Source organism: Ornithodoros turicata, chromosome 1, assembly GCF_037126465.1.
Source record: "Ornithodoros turicata isolate Travis chromosome 1, ASM3712646v1, whole genome shotgun sequence".
NCBI classification, from domain to species: domain Eukaryota; kingdom Metazoa; phylum Arthropoda; class Arachnida; order Ixodida; family Argasidae; genus Ornithodoros; species Ornithodoros turicata.
Genome location: NC_088201.1, coordinates 165,428,562 through 165,442,503, shown reverse-complemented (window position 1 = coordinate 165,442,503; position 13,942 = coordinate 165,428,562). Strand labels below are relative to the sequence as shown.

The following is a 13,942-nucleotide window of genomic DNA, read 5'->3' as shown; positions in this document are numbered from 1 at the left end:
GATCACATGACCGACGCCGGTTCCTTGAAGGAGGTGACCGATCTTTTCATTCGGGGTTCTCACCACGCCAACGCGTCGATCTTCTTACTCGTTCAAAACATCTTTTTCGACAGTAGCCATTTTAGAACAATATCCTACAACGCCAGTTACGTCGTCCTGTGGCGCACCGTGCGCAGCGTGCACCAGATGGAACATTTCGGCCAACAGCTATTTGGCAGAAAAAGATTGGAGTATTTTCTGGACGCATATAAACAAGCGATGTCGTCGCCCCACGCATATTTACTCGTGGATCTTCACAACTATACGCACGAGGATCACAGGTTGCGTAGCAATATCTTTCCGGGAGAACGTCAATATATCTACGCTCCGAAATGAATCTCCGCCCTCACCTCACTTTACTCAAAGTACTCTCCACTCTACCCCCTCCACGCCGCCGCGACGTCTTGAGACGTTCGTCCTCGTCCGACATGAAACACCTCTCCGAAATTTGCCTCAATGTATTGAACGGAAAGGTGGCTCTAGCTCCAGATACGTTCGCGCGTTTGAAGAAGCACAAACGCTTTTTACGACGGCTCGCCTACAAAAAGATTCACAAGAATCCGCAACGTTTGAAGCGCTATCTGTCTCAGCAGCGAGGACAGGGCGTTCTTTCGTCGGTGGTTCCTCTCCTGCTTTCCGCCGTGTTGAACCTTTTCGCCAATGGCCAAGAGAATTGAAGTGACCACCTCCATCGGAAACATTCTTTCCTCGAAGGAGAGTGACGACGTCAAAGTGAAACTCATACTGCAAGCACTGTATCGCATACTCAAGCAGTACGGATTTGACCCCTACGACAATAAAAACAAGGCGTCCGACGCTACAAATGACTTTGACTATTCGCTCCTCTCTCCAGAGGTGGACGAAGAGGAAGCGGAAAGGGTCGTCTCGGAATTAAAGAAGGTTCTTTCCTGGGATCGCGAGGGTTGTGTCTCCGTGTCGGGCAAGCCCATCAGACACTCCTCCGTTTACGAACTCGTCAATTATTTGTTGCAACGTAAGACGGGAAAGAAACCTTCCTGGTTCCCCAAAGTCTCGAAACTATTGCGTCTGATTTCTCTACCCAAATCTCGCGAGCCTCAACAGCAGCAGCAGCAGCAGCAGGCCTCCATTGCGTGGACGACTTATGGAGGGATATGAGAAACCAGAGGGTGGTTTGGGGGGTGTGGAACGCTATAGAAAAGCGCATCACTTGAGCAAAAAGAAGGCTCTCGCCATTCTCAGAAAGCTGGATGCCTACACGCTCCACCATCCGGTCAGAAGAAAGTTTAATAGGAGACGCATCATCGCGCTCAAGATCAACGACGTGTGGCAAATGGACCTCGCCGATTTTTCAAAATACAAGAGATTCAACGGTGGCTACCGCTACATTCTCGTGGCAATCGATTCCCTCTCCCGCTTTCTGCGCACCCTCCCGCTAAAGACGAAGCGCCCCGCCGAAATGAAAAGGGCCATGATAAGACTTTTTCGGGGAGGTAACGTACCTACACGCATCTTTTGCGACAGAGGCGGGGAATTCTACAACAAGACCGTCAAGGAGTATCTCTCACGAAAGAAGGTACACATGTATTCTACCTTCTCTCCAGTAATCAAAGCATCGCAGGCAGAGCGCGTCATACGCACTTTACGCGACAGAATATTCCGTTATTTTAGAGTAACGGGAAAATACCACTTCGTTTCCGCGCTTCCCAAGATCGTGCGCGACTACAACACCACCAAACACAGGACTTTGGGCATCAGCCCGTCCGAAGTCACGCCCGAAAACGAATTGGAGCTGTTCAATAAGATAAATGGGAAGCCCGTCGTACCCTCCGTGAAAAAGAAGCTCAAACTGGGGGATAAAGTGAGGGTCCTACTTCACAGAAAAGGTTTTCATAAGAGCTCGGAAGGGAGTTGGTCGCCTCAGATTTTCACCGTCTCCCGCCTGAGAGACACCTCTCCTCCCGTCGTACACCTGGAAGATTACCGGGGTAAGGAAGTGGACGGATCTTTCTACCCGGAGGAGGTACTCGTCGTAACCCGAGACGCCAATCAGCCTTGGCCAGTAACGAAAGTGCTGAGAAGAAGCAACTGAACGGTCAGAGCTTCTCCTTGGTTCGCTGGTTCGGTTACGACAAAGAACACGACAGTTGGGTTCCGAGCAGCGACGTGGTCAAGATTGGGAAATGATGTCAGACATCTACGTCCACCTGCTCTCGAACGCCAGCATGGATAAGTTTCCCTCGAATAAACTCAACGCCTTCACGGTAGCTTTCGATAGTCCGCTTCAGCTCTCGAATCGGTATAAAGTCGGTCTGATGGATCTCAGCATAAGTAACGATTTTTTAAATATCGGCTACGAAAGGCAAGATGCGAAAATCGAGGTTTCTTTCGAGGACACGGTGGAAGCCGGCAGAACTTTTCGTGTCACCTCGGATCTCGAGAGGGATTTGGGAAAAGCCCTTTCGGAATTCGACGTTTCTTTCGCGTACAATAAATCGCGATACGACTTCGTCTTACCCGTGGACGTGAAAGCCGTGGAATTGGACCCTCGGCTCGCGCAAGCGCTCGACGCCTCGCTAGCGTCCCGCGAAGCAGGTCGTGCGGTGAAACCCCCCAAATTGAGCGAACGCGAAGCCACCTCCATCTTATTGGAGCACGCCGCACCCGTCGCTTTCGGCGACGTCACTCTGAATTCGGAAACCACGTCCCTACGGAACACACTCAACAAGTATTTCCAGACGCACAAGCTGGACGCCTCGCTAGAATTCGCGGATAACGTCTACTCTCTGAAAACACCGAAAGGGTTGCACGTACCGGAACCCTTTGTCAAGCTGCTACATCTCACACCCGTCGAGGGACACGAAGAAACGCTACGCGTCTCTCTCCCCGTAGCGCGTCAATTTTCTTTCACGATCAAGACGAAAATTCCTCGATCTTTGCAAGTACATGTGCCTCCCGGCTATTATGCGACGCCGCAAGCACTTCTAAATGCGATTAATCAGCGCGTAGGCGAACGCGCGCGCTTCAGCTTCGACGGAACCGAACAGAAATGTAAAATTCGGCTTTCCGAGGGCACCTCCACCCTAAGACTTTCCGAGTACCTGGCCGTGCTTTTGGGCTTCGAATCGCGTACCGTGTTCACGGGGGATGAGGATGCCACGAGCTCCGTCGAGGTACTCCTGGAACCCCCGTTTCACAACATAATCGTGTACACGGATATCGTGGAACCCACGTACGTGGGGAGCGGGAAAAAACCGATATTAAAAATACTACCCTTTTATTACGAGAAAGACAAGCACGTCGTCACCTACACGTTAGATAACATCCAGTATTTTAACCTGTCTCAATTCGAAATTCCTTCAGTGACGATCGTTCTCGCGGACGAAACGGGAAGACGTTTGCCGTTGCGGTCCAAAGGCAGAACCAATCTAACGTTGCATTTCAAATATGTACCGTAATTCCCCCAAAATAATTCCCGTGTACACGGGACCCCTTTTCCAACGAGGGGGCGGTGTGTTGAGCAACATATCCAAGTTTATCGTTCCCATCTGGCAGCAAATAAAACCGATCGCCAAGAGAACGTTGAAGCGCTTGGCGCGGAATTTGGCCGATGGCGAAGGAATATCGCGCGCAGTAAAAAAGACGGCCATAGCAACGGGGAGAGACGTGCTGGATTCCATGGAGGGCTCTGGAAACAACAATGGGAAGAAACGCCGCAAACGACAACAAAAGGCGCCGACACACGACGCACCTGCAGATATCTTTGGTACGCCGTGAAGGTCACACATCCGCTGCGCGCGCTCCGTCATGACGTCAACGAAAGGAAAAATACAGACGCCGATCTGTCTAACGAGTGATGTGATGATATTCGAACCCCCTTCCATTCAATACGGCGTGGAAGATACTTCGTACCAACTTTTTTATCCGGTCAACGGAGTAAATAATTCCGTGATCGAGTTTTGTATTCAAAATTTGCAAAGGGCACACTTGGATCTCTACGGCAGTTTCGTGTCTTTGACCGTGCGCATTGTTCGCGACGACGGGGAAGAAATGGACGAGAAAGATGTCGTTTTCCCAATAAACCACCTGTTGAGCGGCATGTTTAAGACGGTCACCGTTTATGCGAACAACAAGCTCGTCAGTTCCAACGAGTTGTACGCCTACAGGAGTATTTTGGACGTCGTGCTTCATTCCACGCCCGCGGCTCAAGAAACAGTGCACGCGGCTGGACTTTATGTCGAGGACGACGAACATTTAAAGGACGATTACGACGTCTCGTCTCGCGGTCCGAAACAACGTTACGAAGCGACGAAGGGTGGAAAATACTTTAACCTGGTCGGTCAGATCAATACCGACCTGTTTCAACAGCCGCGCCTGATGGTACCTGCCGTCGAAATTCGCGTCGTTTTCCTGTTAAACAACGACGAATTTAAACTCGTATCGGTCCCCAAAGACAAGAAAACGTACAATTACGAGGTGGACATTAAAGAAATGACGTTACACTTGAAAAAGGTGACGCTGGCACCTTCCCTATTTTTGGAATACGAGCGGCGGCTTCAGACCACGCCGGCCATCTACGTGTTACGCGGATTGGAAACCAAGGTGCGGAGCTTGAGTGCCGGGAGCTTGGACGCTCACTTTGAAAACGTTTACCCCGAAAGGGTGCCTTCCAAATTATGCGTCGCCCTGCTCGCCACGTCCGACTTTCTCGGCGACATCCAATCGAACCCCTACAAATTCCGTCATTACGACCTGTCTCATTCGATGCTCTCCGTGGACGGCCAGCAAGTGCGAGCCGAGTACGACTTTCAGAACGACCTCGTCAAAATTCCCTACTTTAACTTCTTGCAAGAACTGGGAGAGAAACATTTCAAGTATAGCTACGAGCGATTTAAAACGAACGGGTTCCTTCTCTACTTTAACTTGGACGTGGACAAGTGTTCTTCTCCTTCGCATTTGAACGAGTGGCGAAAAGGAAACGTTCGCCTGCAATTACGCTTCGCTAAAGCCCTTCCACACGCGGTCACCGTCCTCTTGATTTCCGAGTGTCCCAAGCTCATGTACGTCGACAAGGACCGTACGGTCACCTTCCCATAAGAAAAGATGTACGAGAGCGACATCTTGGAACTCGTGTCCCTGAACCCCCTCGCTTCCTCCATGCTGAGAGGCATTTGCGCTTCCGACGAAGCCTTCGTTTTACGCAAGCCCGGTTATTTAATCATCAATACGGAAGAGCGAAGAAGACGCGGGCAGCACTGGGTGCTCTACCTGAAAAACTACGACGGGTCTGCCGTGTTTTTCGACAGCTACGGACTTCCCCCCATCGAAGCAAACCTTCGAAGGACTTTACCTGTAGTGGACGAGTATAACGACAAGTGTATTCAATCGCCTTTTTCGCCTTACTGCGGGCTTTTTTGTATCTACGTAGCCACGCGCATGTCGAAACGCTACAGCTTGAAAAGTTGTGTATCCATGTTTTCCTGTAACCTCGAAGAGAATGACGAAACAATAAAACGTCTCCTCGTGAGCGAACTCGTTTCGTAAAAAATAGACTATTTATTTATTCACGACATACACAAGACCCTTGCGAGACGATCTTCCAACGTGCTGACCCGACGCTCACCGCCGTCGTCGCCGGTCTGCACCGTGACGTCGAGGGATGTGTGGAGAAGCCAGTAGCGACGGACGATAGGTCGGTTGAAACCCGCGTTGATGAGACACGGGTCGACTGTCTCTCCTCGTCTATACTTTTCCAGCAGCTCGAGCTTGTAATCTACGAAACGCTTCATTTTCTTTGCAATCTTCCCACTGACGGTGAACAGACGTAAGGGTATCGTCTTGAGAATCGAGCGAAAGTCTCCCTCGCAGCTATCGCCGTGAATATAATCGCGTAATCGCAGCAAGTCCCGATACATTCGTGTTTGCACAAAGGTGGCAAACCTCTGCTCGGGCGTCATCATGACTGAGACGGAATGAGAGTAGACAACCTTTTTTTATTTCTCGTTACACATGAATTAGGCTCCAGCTTTGGTTTCGTAGCCGGGAAGGCAGCCCAAATACGGACGAAGGCTCGAGTCTAACCAATGGCTGGGGTTTCTCGACCAGAGTCCACCGCAGCGACAGGTAGTCAGTTGATCGCCGATTCGCAAAAAGAAGGTCTTTGGAGGAGGCTTGAAGGTTAGGACCAGGGGTAGATCTCCCGTCAGTAGCCATTCGTAATCTGCAACGAAAGGAGTGTGAGAAACGCGTGTTTTTTATATCTCAAACACACACGTACAATCTTCTTCAGTCACAGAGTGACACTGATGGTCCATCTTCTCCATCTTCCTTCAATAGTCGAAGTCCTTCGCAACGTACGTCGAACGGTACCGTCCGACAGCCGAGAAACGGGCGAATCAATCGGTCCGTCCAATGCTTTTGCTCTGAAAAAATGTGAACGATTATAGAACGTATTAAAAAATAACGAGGAAGCGTACCTTTGGACCACAATCCACCGCAATTGGTGCAGAAGAAGCGGGCCCTGCCAATCTCCCGAAATATGTGAGGCGGGAAAAAACCGACTTCACGCGCAGCAAAAGTGTTGTACACTGGAAACGAAACTCTTCAAACATTTCGACGATGATGATGACGTCATGGGTATTACTTACGAGGATCTACCAAGCTGATCATGATGGAATGACGATCGACCATTCGCTTCGACATTTATAGTAAAGCTTTGCCTCTCACTCTCTATGACGTCATTGAACGTGTTTGGGCATGTTAAGACGTGTTTGAACATGTTTGAACATGTTCGGACACGGGCGGCGAAGTCGCCCCTGGACACACTCGTTCCTCTCTCTTCCTCTTATGACGTCATTGAACGTGTCTGAACATGTTTGGACGTGTTTGAACATGTTGTGACGTCACTGAACATGTCTGAACATGTTTGGACGTGTTTGAACATGTTGTGACGTGTGTAGACACGAACCCCGCAATACGAAAAACGTCACGCAGTACGAATTAGATTGGTGGTTAGTGTGTCGCGCCCAGTGTAGAAGGATCCTGGGTTCGAATCCCACTCTGGGTCTTCTTGTCGTCATGTACGAGTCGTCCCAGAGTGTTAGCTAGAAATTAGTGTAATGTTTTATTCAACGTCGATGGTATCATTGTCATATGCGACATCGCAAAAAGGCGCGAAAGACGGAAGGCGGGGTGGTCAAAGTACAGACGACACCGTCGCAATGCGAGGAGGAGGAGAGCGGTGTAGCGACTATAAAAGGTGCGCTGGTTCTACGACGATTGACAGGAAGCCCACGAGGGGCATCCATCCACGACACGAGGCGTTTCGTGGACCAAAATGTAAGTTGACCGTCTCTGCTGTGAGAGTGTATTCTATGTATGACATTGTTTTTCAGGAACCAATAGCCGCTGTCACCGCATGACACTGAACACAGGGACTCATCCCATCCTCTCTCATCATCATCATCAATCTCAAGCGTTCCTCAACTGAAGGGAAAAGTGAGCATTGTTTCGTGAGGGGGAATCTCGTACTGATTTTGTTTGACCGCAGTGCCGCGCTGTCTCGTATGTCAGTACGACCCCATCGATGCCATGCTCGTGGCCGTAGAAAGAGAGCACGAAGCTAGAATAGAGAATCTCGGTAATAGCCCAGTCGTCCTTTCAGATGACGACGACGACGACAGAGTCAGTAGTCCGCCTTTCGTAATACCTGAAACGGACGACGACGACGACGAATTGCTCATGTGGGAAGGGGATCAGTCGTATGCAGATTTCATTCCTCTGTCTGGTAGGGTTCGAGATGAATCACCAGATGCAAGCCCAGAATTTCGAAACGAAGCTGAGCCTGTCCAGGGTCGTAGAATCGTTGAATTGAGAGAACACGTCGTAGAGAATCATCCCTCCGTCACGGAGAGACGATTCCTTCCTTTTTTTGTCACAGACGAGGCATTTGACGGAACGGCTACTAGGTACACGCTTCTCTGTTCCCCGCACGACGACAACGTCGACGATTTGCGACTCTATCTACCGAGCATAGCTCCAGTAATCACGCGCGTCCTCGAAGCTTATCCCATGCCTTTCAAATTTTGTCTGTGCTCGAAGGCGCTCATGGTTAAGGACGGAGCCGACGGGTTGACTTCGCATCTCCTTCACGTGAACCTTCACATGAGAGTCGTTCATAACCGCCAAGAAATCGAAGGCGCGATAAATGCTGCTATCGCAGAGTCCTCGCAACGCGTTGAAAACTATGCGAGAGAAGGGTCTGGTTTCACCTCGAACGACGTCCAATGTGTCGACTTAAAACTAACGCGCTTAAAACCGAAGCGGATAGGATGCACGATCGAGCTTCCCGAGCTGCTAAAGAGAAAAACAAAGACTCTCACAAACGTCAAACTTCCTCCGAATCACGAAAACGAGTGTTTCAAGTATAGCGTGCTGGCACTCTTACATCCTTTGAGGAGCAAACCAAACCTGCATGTAAGATACCACAAGTACATGAATCCTTCGCATCCGGAGACGCGCGTAACGTACTGGCCGCCCTGCTTCCCAGTCACTTACGAAGACATTGCCCTGTGGGAGAGAAAAAACAAAATCTCCGTCTACATCTACGTGTTCGACGAGCAGACGAGTTCGATATCTACCGGACGGGTTCCCTGCACGCTCTATAAGGATAAAGTCCACCTGCTCGAGGTTAGGGAGCATTTCTATGGGATCCGAAAATTTAGCACTTTCATGGGACGAAGTGACTACTTTTATTGCGAGAAATGCACGTCCGGTTACGGAACGAGAGAGGCATTGCAGCAACACGAACGTCTGTGTCGAGACGTAAACGAAGTGATTCTCGAAATGCCAAAAGCGGGGGAGTGTGTCTCCTTCAACAAGATACAGTACATGCATCCCTACCCCTATTTCGCGGTGTTGGACACGGAGAGCGTTTTGGAAAAGGACGCGCTCGTGAAGGACGCCTCGAGTGTGCACAGGATGAGCTCGAACAGCATTGTGCTAGTGAGAAGTTGTGATGGGAAAATAATGGACGTAGATGGCTATTTGGGACCCAACGCGGCAGAGAAATGCTTGCTCTCGCTCAAGCGATTTAGTGATCAAATCGATAGGTTGAACAGTTGTCCCGCGCCGTTGGTCATGAGTATGGAAGACCACTTTCGGCACGCGAGCGCTACACACTGCGAATTTTGTGGAATCGAATTTAACCGACATACGCGGAAGGTATCGCATCACGACCACACCCGCTTCGTAGAGTCCGGTTCTTCGAATTTTGTCGCGACGCTGTGTGATACGTGTAACCTTACGTGTCGTAATACCAAAGAACTCGTCGTGTGCGTGCACAACCTGCAGTACGATTTGAGCTCCCTTCTCCGCCACATGCACGTTCTAAATCTGGGCGAGCCGTGGATCTTAGCTTCGAGCTCGGAAAAGATAAGAGGGTTCAACATTGGCGATCTCCATTTCCGCGATACCACGCAGTTTTTCAACCTCTCCTTGTCGAACCTGGTGGAAACCCTGCTCGCCAGCGGTGGTGAAAGCGCGTTTCATTGTACCCGTCAAATGTTTGGTGACCGTTTCCGACGCCTCCTCAGGAAGGGCATTTACCCGTACACCTTCGTCGACAGTTTCGAAGCGTACAATTTGCCCGCACTACCGCCAAAGGAAGCTTTCAAAAGCGACCTGAACGACCAAGAGATCACGGACGAGGACTATCAGTACGCCCTCGAGATTTTCGAATTGTTCGAATGTAAGAACCTCGGCGGTTACACGCGTCTCTACGTCACGCTCGACGCCTGTCAGCTCTGCGACGTCGTACTGTATTTCAGGAAGATTGCGCTAGAGACGGATGGGTTAGATATCCTACGCACAGTGTCCCTCGCCAGTTACGCGTGGAGCAGCGCTCTGAAGCTCACCAAAGTCAAACTCGAGCTCATGAGCGATCGCGAGATGTACGAAACGATCGAGAAGGGATCAGGGGAGGCATTTGTAACAGCTTCCACAGATACTGTCGGGCTAATCACGAGGGGTGCGACGATTACGATCCCCAGCAAGAAAAGACTTTTATCCAGTACCTCGACGTGAACAGTTTGTACCCGTACGCGATGACTTTCCATCTCCCGACAGGTGGTTTTGAGTGGGTCGATCCTTCGAGGTGGAGCGAGATCGATTTTCTCAACATTCCTCACGATTCGGAAGTGGGTTACGTGTACGTGGTAGACTTGTCATATCCCGAAGAACTGCACGCGCTCACTAGGGATTTTCCCCTGGCACCCGAACACAGGTGCGTGGACGAGAACGAACTCTCCCCCTACCAACGCCACCTGAAAGATGCGTTGGCGCTGAACGCCCCTCCCACAACGAAACTCTTGCTGACGTGCTACGACAAAGAACGCTACGTCGTTCATTATGCACTGCTCGCTCTGTACGTGAGGTTGGGCATGAAAATAAAACGTGTTCACAGCATCCTCTCGTTCCGCCAAGACAACTTTTTGCGAACCTTCGTGCAGAGAAACGTCGCGTTGAGGAATGCCGCGAGCACGAAATTCGAGCGACTTCTGTACAAAACCATGTCGAACAGCACGTTCGGTAAGTCGATACAAAATGTGAGACGGATGAAAAAGTATGCCCTAGCCTACGACAAAGAAAGCGCGCTCCGAAAAGCTAGCTCCGTCGACAGTCAGCATTTTCACATTCTGAGTGATAAGTGCATCTTGTACGAGATGAAACAACGCCGCATCAAATGCACGCACCCCCTTTACGTGGGCTTTGCCATTCTTGAAATATCCAAAGTCCGAATGTACAGCTTCATCTACGAGTCGCTCTTTTCTCGCTTGACATGTCCAGTGCAATTGATCTATAGCGACACGGACAGCGTAATTTTTTCTCTCACGTGTGAAAGCCTGGAAGAGCAGCTGATGAAGATTGAGAGTGAGTTAGATCTGTCTTCCTATCCGACGGACCACCCACTTTTCAACGACGAGCACGCGAATCAGATGGGGTACTTCAAAGACGAGACGGGGGGCGGAGTTATTCAGGAAGTCGTAGCCATCCGAGCGAAAATGTACAGCATTCTCTTGGCTGGGACACACAAACAGATCGCGAGAGCCAAAGGAGTTAAGAAAGACGTGGTGAGGAAACATTTATTGCACGAAGTGTACCGAGATTCTCTGTTCAATGAAAAGGCGGTCTCTCAGAAGCAGTGCACCATCCAGAGCATAAAGCAAACGATGTACACCATTTCGAGACTCAAGAAGAGCTTGGTCCCCTACGACGACAAGCGCTATCTCGTGGATGCCGTACACTCCTTCCCTTATGGGAGCTGCGAATACGGTAAGCTTTCCTAGTGTTTTGACGCGTATAGGATTACGATAGTACTCCCTCTTTGTGCAGCACCGGAAAACCCGGAAGAGAGCCCGAGACCGTCGACGTCAGGCATCGAGTAACCGCGGAACAAAGAGCTGCACGCGCATGTAATCGAGAATAAAAGTTCTAGTCGAGACATCCCTCTCTCTCTCTCTCTCTCTCGCAGACAGGAGCAGCACGGGACATCGTGGCAGTGTGGTAGCGGAATGGGTGTACGAAAAGAATTACCATTCCGTCATCGTGCTGACGCAGTGACCCGCGCAATGACGACGCTGCGATGAAGATACCCCATATCCTTTCTCTTGAGGCAAGTCAGGGAGGGTGCAGGCATCTATCGACCAAGTCCTTTGTATGTATTCAATAAAGATGTTTCAGTGAAAGAACACAGAGAGTCTCGTCAAAGTTATTCGGACTGTTTAATGCGTTGCATGTCAATAACCAAGCGGTATTTCAATAAATCAGTGACAAAGTTGACGATGTAGACTGCTTGCAAATGTCGCTGCTTCCGCAGGGCGTGCTTAATATGAGCGATGGCACGAGCGAGAAGGTCCACGATGTCTGCAGCGATGTAGTTGAATTCTGCGTTGGCCAAGCTCACAAATTCGCTCATCAGTCCCAGGGGTCCGTCAGGAACCGTTATGCAGACGTTCTTGTAACGGGCGTAAATTCAACGCACCATCTCCTGCAGCGGCCCCGGCGAGATCTCTCCTATATTGCCAAAGCCTACCATGTCTATCACGTAGCGAAAAGCAGTGATGACGAGCTCGTTGCGGGGACTTTCGCCGTTGAAACATTCCTTCTCCACTTCTTCCCAAGAAGCGTGGGTACGGGAACAATTTTGTAAAGAGTGGTAGCTGAACATCTTCACGTAGTGATGACGCGAGCGCGGTGCGCGCTGCCTTTATAGAGATAAACGCGCGCGCGCGCGCAAAGAACGGAGAATGAAAGCGAAACTGAAAAGCCACCCGTCGCCGCTAGGAGCGCGCGCGCGCGCAGCAGAGAGCCGAAACCGAAAACACCCGCGGCCGGCGCAGAGGGAGCTAGCAGCGCGCGCGCGCGCATGCGCGGACGGGTGGAGCAGAGGGTGCGCGCGCATCCATAGCGGCCGCTGCGCGTCGCCTCTCTCAGTTTCTCTCGGACCGTCGCGGAAGACGGACGTGCGCTCCGCGCGCTCGCTCAGTTGCTGGCTGGATCTCGTAGAGAGCAGACGTATGTTCTCCGCGCTCGCTCAGTTTCTGCCTGGAAGTTGCCGCGGGGGAAAAGGTGAGTGATTTGACGCGCTCCTTTTCTCGTATGTTTGCCGTGTTTAGCGGTGACCGCGCTCGTGTTAAGCCTTTTCTCGCATGTTTAGACTTGTTTTGCGGTGTCCAAGCCTGTTGACGCATGTTTAGCGATGTGTGGTTCCCGCCTTGTGTTAGCTGCGTCGTGTTGAGGTTAGGCCTAAGCGATCGCCCCCGTAAGCCTCTTTCCTCGTATGTTTGCCGTGTTTAGCGGTGACCGCGCTCGTGTTAAGCCTTTTCTCGCATGTTTAGCGATGTGTGGTTCCCGCCTTGTGTTAGCTGCGTAGTGTTGGGGTTAGGCCTAAGCGATCGTCCCCCCCGTAAGCCTTTTTCCCGCGATGTGTACTGTTTTCTGTTTAGCAGTAGCGGTTAGACCTTTTCTCTCACATGCCTAGACTTGCTTAGCAGTGCTGTCATTTTTACCCGCCGCTAGTATCTTGTTCTGTCTTTCTCGTCTAGAGCTATGATGGTGGCGCCATCTGGTGTGATGCCTTGCAACTAAGTGGCCACCTGTCGTCGATCTCTGCAACTGCTGGGTGCAAACTACCAACATGGCGGACGCTGGTCACTCGGGTGTTGCGGAGCGGCTTCTTCGCCGCGGCATCGTTGATTTTCGAATAAATTGTTTCTCTCCACTCTATTTCTATCTTTTTATTTTATTTTCTGCCTATTTTTTTTTATTTTATGACCACGATTATCCGGAAACGCACATCTTGGTCTGGACGCAAGATAGACATTCCCCAATTAGTGTGATGGCTCCCTGGAGGGTGCTGATTAATGTGGGGGGTCCCAATTAGCTCTAATTGCTAATTAATGGCGTCCAGGCCAGATGTGCGTTTCCGGATAAACGTGGTCAGTACTTACTACTGATGTCTGCAGCGATGTAGTTGAATTCTGCGTTGGCCAAGCTCACAAATTCGTTCATCAGTCCCAGGGGTCCGTCAGGAACCGTTATGCAGACGTTCTTGTAACGGGCGTAGATCCGACGCACCATCTCCTGCAGCGGCCCCGGCGAGATCTCTCCTATATTGCCAAAGCCTACCATGTCTATCACGTAGCGAAAAGCAGTGATGACGAGCTCGTTGCGGGGACTTTCGCCGTTGAAACATTCCTTCTCCACTTCTTCCCAAGAAGCGTGGGTGCGGGAACAATTTTGTAAAGAGTGGTAGCTGAACATCTTCACGTAGTGATGACGCGAGCGCGGTGCGCGCTGCCTTTATACAGATAAACACGCGCGCGCAAAGAACGGAGAATGAAAGCGAAACTGAAAAGCCACCCGT

At 50.7% G+C, this 13,942-nt stretch overlaps 1 long non-coding RNA gene across 1 annotated transcript; it reads left to right on the top strand.

The window, feature by feature from the left end:
- The first annotated feature begins 12,533 nt into the window (after nucleotides 1-12,533).
- Nucleotides 12,534-13,308, top strand: LOC135372517 (uncharacterized). Its single transcript, XR_010416022.1, has 2 exons — nucleotides 12,534-12,645; nucleotides 13,122-13,308. It is a non-coding gene; the product is annotated as an uncharacterized LOC135372517 (long non-coding RNA).
- Nucleotides 13,309-13,942: the final 634 nt, after the last annotated feature.